The sequence below is a fragment of the Rattus norvegicus genome, chromosome 2 (assembly GCF_036323735.1).
Source record: "Rattus norvegicus strain BN/NHsdMcwi chromosome 2, GRCr8, whole genome shotgun sequence".
Taxonomy (NCBI): domain Eukaryota; kingdom Metazoa; phylum Chordata; class Mammalia; order Rodentia; family Muridae; genus Rattus; species Rattus norvegicus.
Window position 1 is genome coordinate 88,421,901 of NC_086020.1, and position 16,800 is coordinate 88,438,700.

A 16,800-nucleotide genomic window follows, 5' to 3' on the forward strand; every position below is an offset into this window, starting at 1 on the left:
GACAAGATCTTACTCTGAAACCCAGGCAGAACTTCAACCTAAAACTATATCTTTGTGACACCATATAGAGATGACATAAGTATTTTAATTAATTTATCTTCATTTTATGTTTGTTAGTGCATTTTGTCCGAATGTGTCAGACCACTAGAAAAGAAGTTACAGGCAGTTGTGAACTGCCATTCGGTTCCTGGGAATTGAACTCCTCAGGAAGGGCAACTAGTGTTCTTTACTGCTAATCCATCTCTCTAGTCCCCTGACATGAATATTTTAGACACAGTCAATGTACATGCTGTTGTGAGAGATTAAACAGCTTCTCAAAGTGATTTACCCAATAACAGGAAGTTGATGACTGATATAACTGGGGTCTGCAGGAGACTATTGTGGGGTTAAGGTTTCCATCCTTTTGACCGTTAGTGCTTTGGTTCTCTGATGGATTCCAGGCCAGGATTTAACTGCCTCTGACACCCAGGAAGAGATTCTTTTCTCTAAGATCAAGCAAATTCTATCCTACACAAAATCATTAAGTTGATTACAACCATCTTCCTAGCAGATTGAGACTTGGGGCTTGGACCAGTCTAGACCAGAGGTTCTCAACCTTTCCAATGTTGCAATCCTTTAATAGAATTCCCCACATTGTGGTGAACCCAACCATAAAATTATTTTTTACTACTTCTTAACTAATTTTTCTACTGTTATAAATTGTAATGTAGTTATCTGATATGCAAGATTGTTTATATGTAACCATGAAAGAGTTTGTAAAATACAGGTTGAGAAATGCTGCACTAGACTGTCAGCAGAATGATCCCATCTGACCATGGGTGCTATACAAGGTAGAAGAAGCAAGAGTGCTTCTGAAGTCACAAGTCCTCACCACCCTCACTGCAATATACCCACTTTATTCCTGCATCTTACGTCTTTAGTGTCTCCTAGAGAACTCAGTAAGAGTAACCATATATCTGGTACTCCTCCTAAACACATTGTTGAGTTTCAGTTCTTTTCAGAATTCATTTGATATTGTCTTACCAACTTTATGTGCACTCTGTCTTCTGACTAAGTTTTAAAGAAATACAGACACTATTCATTGTTGCCTGAAACAATGACTGGCAATAGCAGGCCTTCAATAATCAAGTAGAAATTAAAGATAAATAATCAAATAACCTCCACTTCCACAGTACACTTGCATGGGCCAGACAATAACCAGACACTGATGGAACAGAATCCCTTCCTAATATTTCCTCATGTTGTCTGTCAGAGACCTAATATGTAAGTTTCAGACAAATATTCACTGTGATATTTTTCTGAATGGCTGAAAGACAAAAAAAAAAAAAAAAAAAAAAAAAAAAAAAAAAAAAAAAAACAAACCAGAGTTCTACTGATGGCAGCAAGGAGCCTGATTTATTTAAGGATCTGAGAGACAGTGTTATCCAAACAGAGTGTGAAAGCAAGAAGGGTGCACTGATGGGAAGGAGGTAAAGGGTATCCTACAGGGGATCTGGATGGAACTACATTCTTCAGTCAGAGGAAATACTGGCATAAAAAGTCTTCAGGACATCTGCATTGTATTTCTCCAGCACCATGTTGAAGTTACAGATTGTAAACATACCAGGTGTTAACGATGTTTTACACATTTCTGGAGACTGAATCATCATCTGAATAGTTATTACAATGAGGAAATGCTTTCTGAATTCCAAGCAAAGGGTCCCACAGCTCATTTAAACTCAAATCATTTGTAAACTAGACTTTTTTTTTTCTTTTTTACATTTTAGCTTAGCATTGGCTTGTGTCTTGCTTAGCTTTAATTGGTGATCATAAATTTGGAAAACGTAGAATTACAGGTTGTTGGGTTTTCTAGGCCTCAGAAAAGATGGATATTGTCATTTCTTTTTGTCTAAAGACATGCACTGAAATTTACTACTAGTAGAGTCTGTTTTAAGAGGTCATTTACATTAACTAGTGCTGAGCCTACAATTCCTAAGTCTAGTTTAATTTGCTATGTGTGTTGTGGCAAAGAAGAGGAAAAATTCCTCCCCAGTAATTTCTGTTTGTCATCCTAATAAAGGCAACTTTCATTTTGAGTTTTATCAGAAGCCTTGTTGACCTGAACAAAAGCAAAGAATCATCCCTTTAGACAAGAAATGCAATACTATTTTAAATCATTATGAGTACAATTCTTTTAGGTTGAATTATTTTATTTTGAGAAATATATTCATTTTAGGCTAAAAATAGCATATCAATATAATTTCTAACATAAGCAGTAAGTTAATGGCTATTTGACACACAAAAGGTTTACCTCTCCTCTAAGGACTCAGACAGAAGTCACTGAAGTGCTGTTTTTAGCATCTTATGCTGAGTCTGGCTGTATCCTTAATGTGAATAGATTTCTATAGGAAAAGATGCTTAAGCTTATTTTCAAGACATTAAGATAGTGTAATGCAAATTTATCTTATCAATTCCATAGGCCCATAAATCCAGAGGTTCAATGAATTAATCATATGATTTGATAAAATTAAAACTAATCTAATTTTCCTGTTACAGATATTTATCATGAAAAAAATATTGCTAAACATTTTCAAAAGATTGTGTTATTATTAAAAAACATTTAAAAAAGCAAAAGTAGAGAAAACTATATGGAGACTTCCGCACATGCTCCCCTCCAATGATTATCAGTGTTTGTCCATGTTATGTAATTATCTCCTTACTTTTGGAAATCTCTTTGAGACCTGAAAAAGTACATGCACTATCTAGCAGATTTTTTCACAGTTGACTACAAGGTCGTTGGCAAGAGCAAAGGGAATGAGATAATACCCAGAAAGAACAAACAGGAATTGCTTTTCTGCTTGATGATATTGCATGAATTTTGACCATGATGACGTAAATGACAAGAGCCATCTCAGGATAAGGGCATCATAGCTACAGAATGGAATTTTCTTTGGAATAGTGCTAATGAAAGACTGAAGTTAGTTTGCTACAGTATGATCCAGTCTCACGAAAGTCCTTCCCTAATGCTGTTCCTTTGTGTAAGATTTGCACTGTTTTCTCCTTTTAAGTTGTAAAGCTATTTTTTGACTCTCCCAACTCCAGTGTGTTTTTCTCCATTGTCCATGTTAAGTATTTCTAAAATTCAATTATGAACATTTTTTTTTATTTATTTATTTTTTTTTTATTAACTTGAGTATTTCTTATATACATTTCGAGTGTTATTCCCTTTCCCGGTTTCCGGGCAAACATCCCCCTCCCCCCTCCCCTTCCTTATGGGTGTTCCCCTCCCAACCCTCCCCCCATTGCCGCCCTCCCCCCATAGACTAGTTCACTGGGGGTTCAGTCTTAGCAGGACCCAGGGCTTCCCCTTCCACTGGTGCTCTTACTAGGATATTCATTGCTACCTATGGGGTCAGAGTCCAGGGTCAGTCCATGTATAGTCTTTAGGTAGTGGCTTAGTCCCTGGAAGCTCTGGTTGCTTGGCATTGTTGTACTTTTGGGGTCTCGAGCCCCTTCAAGCTCTTCCAGTTCTTTCTCTGATTCCTTCAATAGGGGACCTATTCTCAGTTCAGTGGTTTGCTGCTGGCATTCGCCTCTATATTTGCTGTATTCTGGCTGTGTCTCTCAGGAGCGATCTACATCCGGCTCCTGTCGGTCTGCACTTCTTTGCTTCATCCATCTTGTCTAATTGGGTGGCTGTATATGTATGGGCCACATGTGGGGCAGGCTCTGAATGGGTGTTCCTTCAGTCTGTTTTAATCTTTGCCTCTCCCTTCCCTGCCAAGGGTATTCTTTTTCCTCATTTAAAGAAGGAGTGAAGCATTCACATTTTGATCATCCGTCTTGAGTTTCGTTTGTTCTAGGGATCTAGGGTAATTCAAGCATTTGGGCTAATAGCCACTTATCAATGAGTGCATACCATGTATGTCTTTCTGTGATTGGGTTAGCTCACTCAGGATGATGTTTTCCAGTTCCAACCATTTGCCTACGAATTTCATAAACTCGTTGTTTTTGATAGCTGAGTAATATTCCATTGTGTAGATGTACCACATTTTCTGTATCCATTCCTCTGTTGAAGGGCATCTGGGTTCTTTCCAGTTTCTGGCTATTATAAATAAGGCTGCGATGAACATAGTGGAGCACGTGTCTCTTTTATATGTTGAGGCATCTTTTGGGTATATGCCCAAGAGAGGTATAGCTGGATCCTCAGGCAGTTCAATGTCCAATTTTCTGAGGAACCTCCAGACTGATTTCCAGAATGGTTTTACCAGTCTGCAATCCCACCAACAATGGAGGAGTGTTCCTCTTTCTCCACATCCTCGCCAGCATCTGCTGTCACCTGAGTTTTTGATCTTAGCCAATCGCACTGGTGTGAGGTGAAATCTCAGGGTTGTTTTGATTTGCATTTCCCTTATGACTAAAGATGTTGAACATTTCTTTAGGTGTTTCTCAGCCATTCGGCATTCCTCAGCTGTGAATTCTTTGTTTAGCTCTGAACCCCATTTTTTAATAGGGTTATTTGTTTCCCTGCGGTCTAACTTCTTGAGTTCTTTGTATATTTTGGAAATAAGGCCTCTATCTGTTGTAGGATTGGTAAAGATCTTTTCCCAATCTGTTGGTTGCCGTTTTGTCCTAACCACAGTGTCCTTTGCCTTACAGAAGCTTTGCAGTTTTATGAGATCCCATTTGTCGATTCTTGATCTTAGAGCATAAGCCATTGGTGTTTTGTTCAGGAAATTTTTTCCAGTGCCCATGTGTTCCAGATGCTTCCCTAGTTTTTCTTCTATTAGTTTGAGTGTGTCTGGTTTGATGTGGAGGTCCTTGATCCACTTGGAATTAACCTTTGTACAGGGTGATAAGCATGGATGGATCTGCATTCTTCTACATGTTGCCCTCCAGTTGAACCAGCACCATTTGCTGAAAATGCTATCTTTTTTCCATTGGATGGTTTTGGCTCCTTTGTCAAAAATCAAGTGACCATAGGTGTGTGGGTTCATTTCTGGGTCTTCAATTCTATTCCATTGTTCTATCTGTCTGTCTCTGTACCAATACCATGCAGTTTTTATCACTATTGCTCTGTAATACTGCTTGAGTTCAGGGATAGTGATTCCCCCTGAAGTCCTTTTATTGTTGAGGATAGCTTTAGCTATCCTGGGTTTTTTGTTATTCCAGATGAATTTGCAAATTGTTCTAACTCTTTGAAGAATTGGATTGGTATTTTGATGGGGATTGCATTGAATCTGTAGATTGCTTTTGGTAAAATGGCCATTTTTACCATATTAATCCTGCCAATCCATGAGCATGGGAGATCTTTCCATCTTCTGAGGTCTTCTTCAATTTCTTTCCTCAGTGTCTTGAAGTTCTTATTGTACAGATCTTTTACTTGCTTGGTTAAAGTCACACCGAGGTACTTTATATTATTTGGGTCTATTATGAAGGGTGTCGTTTCCCTAATTTCTTTCTCGGCTTGTTTCTCTTTTGTATAGAGGAAGGCAACTGATTTATTTGAGTTAATTTTATACCCAGCCACTTTGCTGAAGTTGTTTATCAGCTTTAGTAGTTCTCTGGTGGAACTTTTGGGATCACTTAAATATACTATCATGTCATCTGCAAATAGTGATATTTTGACCTCTTCTTTTCCGATCTGTATCCCTTTGATCTCCTTTTGTTGTCTGATTGCTCTGCCTAGAACTTCAAGAACTATATTGAATAAGTAGGGAGAGAGTGGGCAGCCTTGTCTAGTCCCTGATTTTAGTGGGATTGCTTCAAGTTTCTCTCCATTTAGTTTAATGTTAGCAACTGGTTTGCTGTATATGGCTTTTACTATATTTAGGTATGGGCCTTGAATTCCTATTCTTTCCAGGACTTTTATCATGAAGGGGTGTTGAATTTTGTCAAATGCTTTCTCAGCATCTAATGAAATGATCATGTGGTTCTGTTCTTTCAGTTTGTTTATATAATGGATCACGTTGATGGTTTTCCGTATATTAAACCATCCCTGCATGCCTGGGATGAAGCCTACTTGATCATGGTGGATGATTGTTTTGATGTGCTCTTGAATTTGGTTTGCCAGAATTTTATTGAGTATTTTTGCCTCGATATTCATAAGGGAAATTGGTCGGAAGTTCTCTTTCTTTGTTGTGTCTTTGTGTGGTTTAGGTATAAGAGTAATTGTGGCTTCGTAGAAGGAATTCGGTAGGGCTCCATCTGTTTCAATTTTGTGGAATAGTTTGGATAATATTGGTATGAGGTCTTCTATGAAGGTTTGATAGAATTCTGCACTAAACCCGTCTGGACCTGGGCTCTTTTTGGTTGGGAGACCTTTAATGACTGCTTCTATTTCCTTAGGAGTTATGGGGTTGTTTAACTGGTTTATCTGTTCCTGATTTAACTTCGATACCTGGTATCTGTCCAGGAAATTGGCCATTTCCTGAAGATTTTCAAATTTTGTTGAATATAGGTTTTTATAGTAAGATCTGATGATTTTTTGAATTTCCTCCGAATCTGTAGTTATGTCTCCCTTTTCATTTCTGATTTTGTTAATTTGGACACACTCTATGTGTCCTCTCGTTAGTCTGGCTAAAGGTTTATCTATCTTGTTGATTTTCTCAAAGAACCAACTTTTGGTTCTGTTGATTCTTTCTATGGTCCTTTTTGTTTCTACTTGGTTGATTTCAGCTCTGAGGTTGATTATTTCCTGCCTTCTACTCCTCCTGGGTGTATTTGCTTCTTTTTGTTCTAGAGCTTTTAGGTGTGCTGTCAAGCTGCTGACATATGCTCTTTCCTGTTTCTTTCTGCAGGCACTCAGCGCTATGAGTTTTCCTCTTAGCACAGCTTTCATTGTGTCCCATAAGTTTGAGTATGTTGTATCTTCATTTTCATTAAATTCTAAAAAGTTTTTAATTTCTTTCTTTATTTCTTCCTTGACCAGGTTATCATTGAGTAGAGCATTGTTCAATTTCCACGTATATGTGGGCATTCTTCCCTTATTCTTATTGAAGACCAGTTTTAGGCCGTGGTGGTCCGATAGCACGCATGGGATTATTTCTATCTTTCTGTACCTGTTGAGGCCCGTTTTTTGACCAATTATATGGTCAATTTTGGAGAAAGTACCATGAGGAGCTGAGAAGAAGGTATATCCTTTTGCTTTAGGATAGAATGTTCTATAAATATCCGTTAAGTCCATTTGGCTCATGACTTCTCTTAGTCTGTCTACATCACTGTTTAATTTCTGTTTCCATGATCTGTCCATTGATGAGAGTGGGGTGTTGAAATCTCCCACTATTATTGTGTGAGGTGCAATGTGTGTTTTGAGCTTTAGTAAGGTTTCTTTTACGTATGTAGGTGCCCTTGTATTTGGGGCATAGATATTTAGGATTGAGAGTTCATCTTGGTTGATTTTTCCTTTGATGAATATGAAGTGTCCTTCCTTATCTTTTTTGATGACTTTTAGTTGGAAATTGATTTTATTTGATATTAGAATGGCTACTCCAGCTTGCTTCTTCTGACCATTTGCTTGGAAAGTTGTTTTCCAGCCTTTCACTCTGAGGTAGTGTCTGTCTTTGTCTCTGAGGTGTGTTTCCTGTAGGCAGCAGAATGCAGGGTCCTCGTTGCGTATCCAGTTTGTTAATCTATGTCTTTTTATTGGGGAGTTGAGGCCATTGATATTGAGAGATATTAAGGAATAGTGATTATTGCTTCCCGTTATATTCATATTTGATGTGAGGTTATGTTTGTGTGCTTTCATTCTCTTTGTTTTGTTGCCAAGACGATTAGTTTCTTGCTTCTTCTAGGGTATAGCTTGCCTCCTTATGTTGGGCTTTACCATTTATTATCCTTTGTAGTGCTGGATTTGTAGAAAGATATTGTGTAAATTTGGTTTTGTCATGGAATATCTTGGTTTCTCCATCAATGTTAATTGAGAGTTTTGCTGGATACAGTAATCTGGGCTGGCATTTGTGTTCTCTTAGGGTCTGTATAACATCAGTCCAGGATCTTCTGGCCTTCATAGTTTCTGGCGAGTAGTCTGGTGTGATTCTGATAGGTCTCCCTTTATATGTTACTTGACCTTTTTCCCTTACTGCTTTTAATATTCTTTCTTTATTTTGTGCGTTTGGTGTTTTGACAATTATGTGACGGGAGGTGTTTCTTTTCTGGTCCAATCTATTTGGAGTTCTGTAGGCTTCCTGTATGTCTATGGGTATCTCTTTTTTTAGGTTAGGGAAGTTTTCTTCTATGATTTTGTTGAAGATATTTACTGGTCCTTTGAGCTGGGAGTCTTCACTCTCTTCTATACCTATTATCCTTAGGTTTGATTTTCTCATTGAGTCCTGGATTTCCTGTATGTTTTGGACCAGTAGCTTTTTCTGCTTTACATTATCTTTGACAGTTGAGTCAATGATTTCTATGGAATCTTCTGCTCCTGAGATTCTCTCTTCCATCTCTTGTATTCTGTTGGTGAAGCTTGTATCTACAGCTCCTTGTCTCTTCTTCTGGTTTTCTATATCCAGGGTTGTTTCCATGTGTTCTTTCTTGATTGCTTCTATTTCCATTTTTAATTCCTTCAACTGTTTGATTGTGTTTTCCTGGAATTCTTTCAGGGATTTTTGCGATTCCTCTCTGTAGGCTTTTACTTGTTTATTAATGTTTTCCTGTGCTTCCCTAAGTGTGTTCAGGTCTTTCCTGAAGTCCTCCAGCATCATGATTAAATATGATTTTGAAACTAGATCTTGCTTTTCTGGTGTGTTTGGATATTCCATGTTTGTTTTGGTGGGAGAATTGGGCTCCAATGATGGCATGTAGTCTTGGTTTCTGTTGCTTGGGTTCCTGCGCTTGCCTCTCGCCATCAGATTATCTCTAGTGTTACTTTGTTCTGCTATTTCTGACAGTGGCTAGACTGTCCTATAAGCCTGTGTGTCAGGAGTGCTGTAGACCTGTTTTCCTCTCTTTCAGTCAGTTATGGGGACAGAGTGTTCTGCTTTCGGGCGTGTAGTTTTTCCTCTCTACAGGTCTTCAGCTGTTCCTGTGGGCCTGTGTCTTGAGTGCACCAGGCAGCTTTCTTGCAGCAGAAAATTTGGTCTTACCTGTGGTCCCGAGGCTCAAGTTCGCTCGTGGGGTGCTGCCCAGGGGCTCTCTGCAGCGGCTGCAACCAGGAAGACCTGTGCCGCCCCTTCCGGGAGCTTCAGTGCACCAGGGTTCCAGATGGTCTTTGGCTTTTTCCTCTGGCGTCCGAGATGTGTGTGCAGGGAGCAGTCTCTTCTGGTTTCCCAGGCCTGTCTGCCTCTCTGAAGGTTTAGCTCTCCCTCCCACGGGATTTGGGTGCAGAGAACTGTTTATCCGGTCTGTTTCCTTCAGGGTCCGGCGGTGTCTCTGGCAGGGGTCCTGCCGCTCCTGGGCCCTCCCCCACGGGAGCCCAGAGGCCTTATACAGTTTCCTCTTGGGCCAGGGATGTGGGCAGGGGTGAGCAGTGTTGGTGGTCTCTTCCGCTCTGCAGCCTCAGGAGTGCCCACCTGACCAGGCGGTTGGGTCTCTCTCTCACCGGGTCTGGGAGCAGAGAGCTGCTGCGGGCCGGGATCCGAGGGTGTGGGACTTCCGGTAAACACAGAACGTGCCCGGTTCTAGAGAAATTCTGCTTCCGTGTGTCCCAAGCTCACCAGGCAGCTTTCTTGCAGCAGAAAATTTGGTCTTACCTGTGGTCCCGAGGCTCAAGTTCGCTCGTGGGGTGCTGCCCAGGGGCTCTCTGCCAATTATGAGCATTTTTAATTGATCCAATTATTCTGCTCTGACTTCAGTATGAAGATCTCTTGGCATGTCTTAATTAAACCAGTCTAACTCTAGCTTACCTCTCTGCCAATGTATTGCAAGCTTAGGCAGGAACTGAACTAGGTGTCTATGTGTTCCCTTCAGGTAAGTGCTGACTTTACAACATCTACTATTACTTACATTGTCCTTTTATTTGTGGGCTCAAGGTGTCCTGTATGAAGTGCCACCTTGTTTCAGAATACCAACTACACTGTTTTAAACATCTGTTGACATCTACATGCCTAACCAATTCTCAAACTCCATATACATGATTATCTAACTTCTCTGTTTCCCATTGCTCAGCGTCGTCTAATTACTCAATTAATGTTTCTTAAATAAATTCTGATATAATGAATTAAAAATATAGAATAAGCTAACCTGGGCCCACAAGGGACTATAGAAACTGAACTGGCAATCAGAGAACGAACATGTATGGGACAAACCTAGGCCTGTACATATGTAACAGTTATGCAGCTGGGTCTTCATATGATACTCCGAAAGTGGGAGCATATCCCGTCCTGCAGGACAGTCAACCAGGGTCCAGAGGGTACCTCGAAGAGAATGGGAGACAAGAAACGTGAAGAAGGAAACCAAGACAAGAGTCTGATCAAGGCGACAAATTTTATTTTTTCCCAAGGCTGAATTTATACCATAGCAAGGGTAACAGAGGGTGGAGGGAAGTGGGAAAACATCCACACAGGCCAAGGACACTGTTCTTGTGGTCAGGCAATCGGTTGACATCAACAAGATGTCAGAAAGGTCACAAGTTTGTCCTATCATTAGGCAACCTGACCACCAGGTTTGTATTAGCCTTCTACAGCTGGCTGGAGATTTTTCCATGAACCCAATCATACTTAACTCTAACTATAATGTTAACTTCGATAATGGAGGGTTTTAAAAGCATAGCTCCCAACAGGGGCAGGGGCTGTCTCTGACTCTGTTGCCTAGATTTGGATGCCTTTCCCCTGACCTGGGCTTCTTTATCTAGCCTCAATAGAAGATGTGCCTAGCTAGTCTTACTGCTATGCCAAGACTGGTTGATATCCACGGAAGACCTCTCCTTTTCTGAGAAAAGGGAGGGAAAGGTTAAGAGAGAAGGACTGGAAAAAAAAGGAAGAAACGGAAGCTGTGACCAGGATGTAAAGTATTTAAGTAATTAATTTAAAAATATTAAATTCAGCAATTTTTCAGTGAAAAAAGAAAATTGCCAAGATAAGACAGAATCACTTTTGGAAGGTCATTTATTACAGAAAGTCAGAATTGAGGCAGTCATTTACTTCTAGTCTGTGCTTCTATGTCCTAAATAGAGCTATTCTAGACTAACAATCTTATATAGCATTGCCCATTAAGATCAGGTGTGTGCTAATGTGCCTCCATGGGATTGTAATAGCACAGGTGAGCCAAGTGTGCCTGATCCACCCTCTCATTCCTTCTTGTCTCAGAAGCTGCAGTCTAGACAGCTCTGCGTTCCTAACAGTACTCTAGGGAAAACATGGTGACTAAGGGGAAGTCTACTTCGTTTCTCCTGAAATAAATCAATTAGTCATCCCCAAAACTGACAGGCCAAGTTACTTGATTTTTTAAAATTGGACTTATTGATTTTTTTGTGTTGTGTTTGATCTTATTTGACAATTAAACAATGTGTATATTATACAGTTTTAAGTCCCTTAAGAAAAAGAGCACAAAATAGATAAAACGTAATTTAATCTATATGTCCTCTATCTATATAACTACAAAGTAGCCAGTGTGTGCTATATAATATGCTGGCTCCTTGGTTTCATAATCAAAAGTTTAGATTGATTCATTTGCTACCTGTAATAGTAATACAATCCTTTTTTTAATTTATAGGTGATTTAAAGCTGGCTACTCAAGATTAAATGTCAATATGGGAAGCTGCTTTACCTCTGAGTTGAACCCAGTGCACAGCAGCAACCCTAACTGACTGAGCTCACTAATTGAGCCAGCATGCCCTTGCAAGATCTGGGGAATATATGATTCTTTGTCAAATAATTTTTAAAAATACCTTTTGTCTCAAACATCATAATTAGAGCTACCACTCACTTTTGCTCTCAGATCTTTATAGTCTTTACTGCATACCTCTGTAAAGTTCCACTTTGTGTCTCTAAGAATACACATTTTTAGTAAAGCAATAAGCCATTCAGTTTTAAGGAACACAGAAATTTTTCATTTGTCATCTTTCTCCCTCTTACCCCTGCCTGCCAAGAGAGGATTTCTCTGTAGGCTGTCCTGGAGCTCATTCTGTAGACCAGGCTGGCCTCAGACTCATGGAGATCCACCTGCCTTTCTCTCCTGAGGGCTAGGATTAAAGGTGTACAGCATCTGAATTACCCTAGATGCACAGAACACATGAAACTCAAGATGGATGATCAAAATGTGAATGCTTCACTCCTTCTTTAAAAGGGGAACAAGAATACCCTTGGCAGGGAATAGAGAGGCAAAGATTAAAACAGACACAGAAGGAACACCCATTCAGAGCCTGCCCCACACGTGGCCCATACATATACAGCCATCCAATTAGACAAGATGGATGAAGCAAAGAAGTGCAGGCAGACAGGAGCCAGATGTAGATCTCTCCTGAGAGACACAGCCAGAATACAGCAAATACAGAGGCGAATGCCAGCAGCAAACCACTGAACTGAGAATAGGTCCCCTATTGAAGGAATCAGAGAAAGAACTGGAAGAGCTTGAAGGGGCTCGAGACCCCAAAAGTACAACAATGTCAAGCAACCAGAGCTTCCAGGGACTAAGCCACTACCTAAAGACTATACATGGACTGACCCTGGACTCTGACCTCATAGGTAGCAATGAATATCCTAGTAAGAGCACCAGTGGAAGGGGAAGCTCTTGGTCCTGCCAAGACTGAACCCCCAGTGAACGTGATTGTTGGGGGGACGGCGGCAATGGGGGGAGGATGGGGAGGGGAACACCCATAAAGAAGGGGAGAGCGGTTAGGGGGATGTTTGCCCGGAAACCGGGAAAGGGAATAACACTCGAAATGTAAATAAGAAATACTCAAGTTAATAAAAAAATAAATAAATAAAAAAAATAAAGAAATAAAAAAAGGTGTACAGCATCACTGCCTGGAGATATAAGAATTTAAAAAAGTTCTTCAGTGTTTATAGAGAAACTGGGCAAATATATAATTCAGATTCTTTAAATATTTATCTAAGAGCCATGTATGCCAGTCACTTTGACAAAGTACTTTCTTTTGATGTCTCTTTTGGTATTTATGACAATGTGGAAGAAGGCATTACCAGGTCAACTTCCTAGACATGCAAATGGTACAAGACAGGTTTCTTACTGCTGTTGCCTGGATCTGGAATGTCCTCGAAAGTTCTCCAGGTCAAACCTGCTGTTGCTTGCCTATGGCAGAACCTTTAAGAGGTGTGGTCTAATTGGAGGACCCTAGGTCCTTAGGTGTGTGTCCTCAGAAAGGATTCTTTCCTTGTTTTTTTTCCCATCCAGAACATGAGATTATCAGCTTCACTGCAAGAGCACATTCTCATCACCTTGCTCTGCCTCACCACAGGGCAAAAACAACAGGCAGTATACCACAGACAGAAGCCTACAAGATTGAGTTTGAAGAAAGCCTTCTCTTTATCAAAGGGCTATTTCAGGTATCTGTGACCATGGTAAAATGCAATACTTAATGTAGGCAGAATTGCAAATGCCCCAGGAACATTATAAAAGATTGCAAACCTTCCATGAGTTCATGCTAGCTGACAGTGTCCTTTTTCTTAAGGATTTATTTATTTTTAGTGTGTGTGTGAGTGTGGGGGGTGGTGCGTGCACACATGCTCCTGAGAATATGTATGTGCACCATGTGTGTGCAGATGTTCAAAGAGTGCATCATATCCCCAGGAACTGGAGTCACATTCAGTTGAAGACTGTCTTATATATGTACTAGAAACCAAACTCTGGGTCCTCTGCAAAAAGCACTGGGTACACTTAGTCACTGAGCTACCTTTCCACAATGTACTGGCATTTAAGACAGGTGTTGCCTCTTCCCAGCATTCCAAGAATCTTTACAAGTAAACTGCAAGCCAGGCAGCCATTCTGGCAAATATGTGTATTTACTTTTATATGTCTGAATAGGTCATTAAAATGTCAAACATTTTCACTATTTTTAACATAGTAAATGCTGACTTTTCCATGTGGTATCATATGGTTACTCTGCAATATTTTCCTCCCTTCTTTCAGTAATATATCAAAATAAAATTATTTAAAGTAATATTTAAGGATTTTTGATTGATCTAGAGAAAGCCTCCCTATCTTCTAACATTTGAGTTTGGAGTACACAAATAGAACCAGTTTTCATGATCAACCTATGTCTTCTGGAATCTTCCCTCCAAGCTCCCAGTGACATGCTTGATAAATTAAAATATTAAAAATTAAATAATAAAATAGTAGATAAATAAATCCTATAATAAATAATATAGCCATTTAAATATGTAATTTTTTACTGAAATGTTTCTCTGGATTGAGTTCAATCTTGCTAAAATATTTATATTTGTCTTTAGAGAAATAGCCAAATTAAAACAAAGATATTATAATGAACCTTGACTCAAAGTGCCTACTGGCCTTATCAAAAAGGTTAGTATGTTCTATCTATCCTCCACTGAACAGTATGGGGAGACATAAATAAAAATAAAGACCTCTTTAAAAAATCATATGGAAATCTAGTACTGTAAAAGCATCTCTCTCTTTCTGTGTGTATGTGTGTGTGTGTTCTGTGTTTATATGTGTTTACATAATAGGAATTAAAAATAGATATGTCTTATAACAAGGAAACAATGATTGTACTATACACTAGAGGCTAACAAAAAATTAAGTGCCAAAAATGGTTTTCTTCTTTTGAGGTTGTTGGCTAGTGAGATCCCATAGATTTCCCAAATACTACAGATTATTGACATTGTCCTTGGTTGTCCCCCAGAAGTTGACAATAAGACCTTTTGCAAAAATATCACATAATTGAGTGCCAGAAAATGGACTTACTGAACACAGTATTGACTGGGACTGACTTGGAAGCTTCATCCTAGCTGACTAGCTTTTATAGTGCTAGAAGGTTCTCTGAAGGCTACCAAAGGAGAAAAGCAGTCATACCCAGCCATGACCTCTGTGGGTACAATAATGGCTACCCTGGCAAGACATAGCCAGTAGTGCATGAATATTATGAGAGTAACCAACTACTTCCTGATTAAATTCATGTCCTGCTCAACAAGATGAAATTCATACCTCTCACTCTTAGCCACATCATAGGCACTACAGAAAAACCTCTATCTAACGAGACCTCATTATACTCATAGATTTCTCAACTCTCATTTGAGAAGCTTCTATTCGCAGTAGATGCTTAATAAACTGAGTCCCAAAACTGAGTGCAGAAAATAAGAAACTGAAGAATGTCCAACTTTAAATAGAACATTTATATGATAACCCCTACCCCCAAGGCTCAGAGATCATTTCATAGACGGTTCAGCAAGAATCTAAGAGCAGAGTGGATGACTATAAGGAGCAGTGTTCATTGATAAAGCAGGGTAATTGCATATATGAACTCGTAGGGAAAACAGTATGAACAAAACTTCTGCAAGCCCAACCTGGACCAAATCTCAAAATAAAGAATAGAGTCATACATACCAACATGATGATAGTAATGAGCTATTGTCAGTTACTAGTTAAGAGAATACAAGACAGTTTGCTCTAAATATATGGACTCTGGTATGGTGACCACACTTTCAGTAAAGACCATACATCCAAGAATATTTGTGTAACATGACTTTCTCTGGATTTTTTTAAAGACACAGTTTGTTGAGAAGAAAATGAGTGGTGGACCTGGGAATAGATTAGAGTACAAATATGATTACAGCATCTATGAAATTCCTAAACAACTAATAAATTTTTTTAATTAAAAAGGAAAAGGCAAGCATTGTAGTCATGCCTGTAATGCTAGTATTTAGGAGGCTAAGACAGATGGATTGTTGTGTTGAAGTCAATAGTCTATATAGCAACTTTCAGACTAGTCTGGACTATACATAAATAGAAGTGAAGATTATTTAGGGAAAGAGTTGACATGAAGCTGAAAGCTTTAGAAGTCATATGAATTCTTTTCATCCCACCTGAATTAGTAACACCTCTCACATATCCAGTGAGGTGTTTATTGTCAAAGAGATAAATGTAGCTCTGATAGTCACGACCCATATCTCTGTGGAAATTAATGTTCAATAATATTTTAAAATGTCATAGAGCATTGTATATAGTGAGGAAACGTTGGATGACTAAATTGATTATCAAACAGCACTGACTTCAAAATGTCCATGAATAAGATTTGAATTTTTCCTGCTTCTTTGACTTCATCTTCTATCTTGGTCCCTATCTATGTCTTGTCAATTCCAGCACTCACATATTGTCAAAATGATCCAGACACACAAGCTGAGATTCAGACTCCTAGATCCTTTGCTCAGGGGAAGTACTCACATTTTGTAGTTTTTGTTTGTTTGTTTTTTGCTATTGTCTGTTTTTTAATGATTACATTGGCCATTGAAAGAGCTTCCTCTCCTCCCTCAGTACTGAGTACTCACTACTGCGCTGAACTATGATTAGATATGAACATTTTGAATGTCCTCCCTGCCTCCTTGCCTCTCCCTTCCCCTCCATTCCCTCTCACACTCACCTCCCCTCCTCTCCTGTACAGTGTCACAGGAAACAAACTAAATATCCAACATACATTCATGCATGCACAGTTAATTAGTCCTAGGGCTCATTTTTGTTATTCTATGTACTTGTCAACCAGCCACATCTCATTTCTTCCTACACAGTAGTATCTACCAGTAACAGTATTTGTTTAGTTCCCCATATGTTTGGAAATATAAAAATCACACCTATAAATTTTCACTGCCTGCATTATGCTGTGACTTGACTAATCTGATGCATATTTATTTTTCTACTGTTCACAAAATAGATATTATTCAAGAATTTGTACTAAAATACAAATTTGCTTTCTAC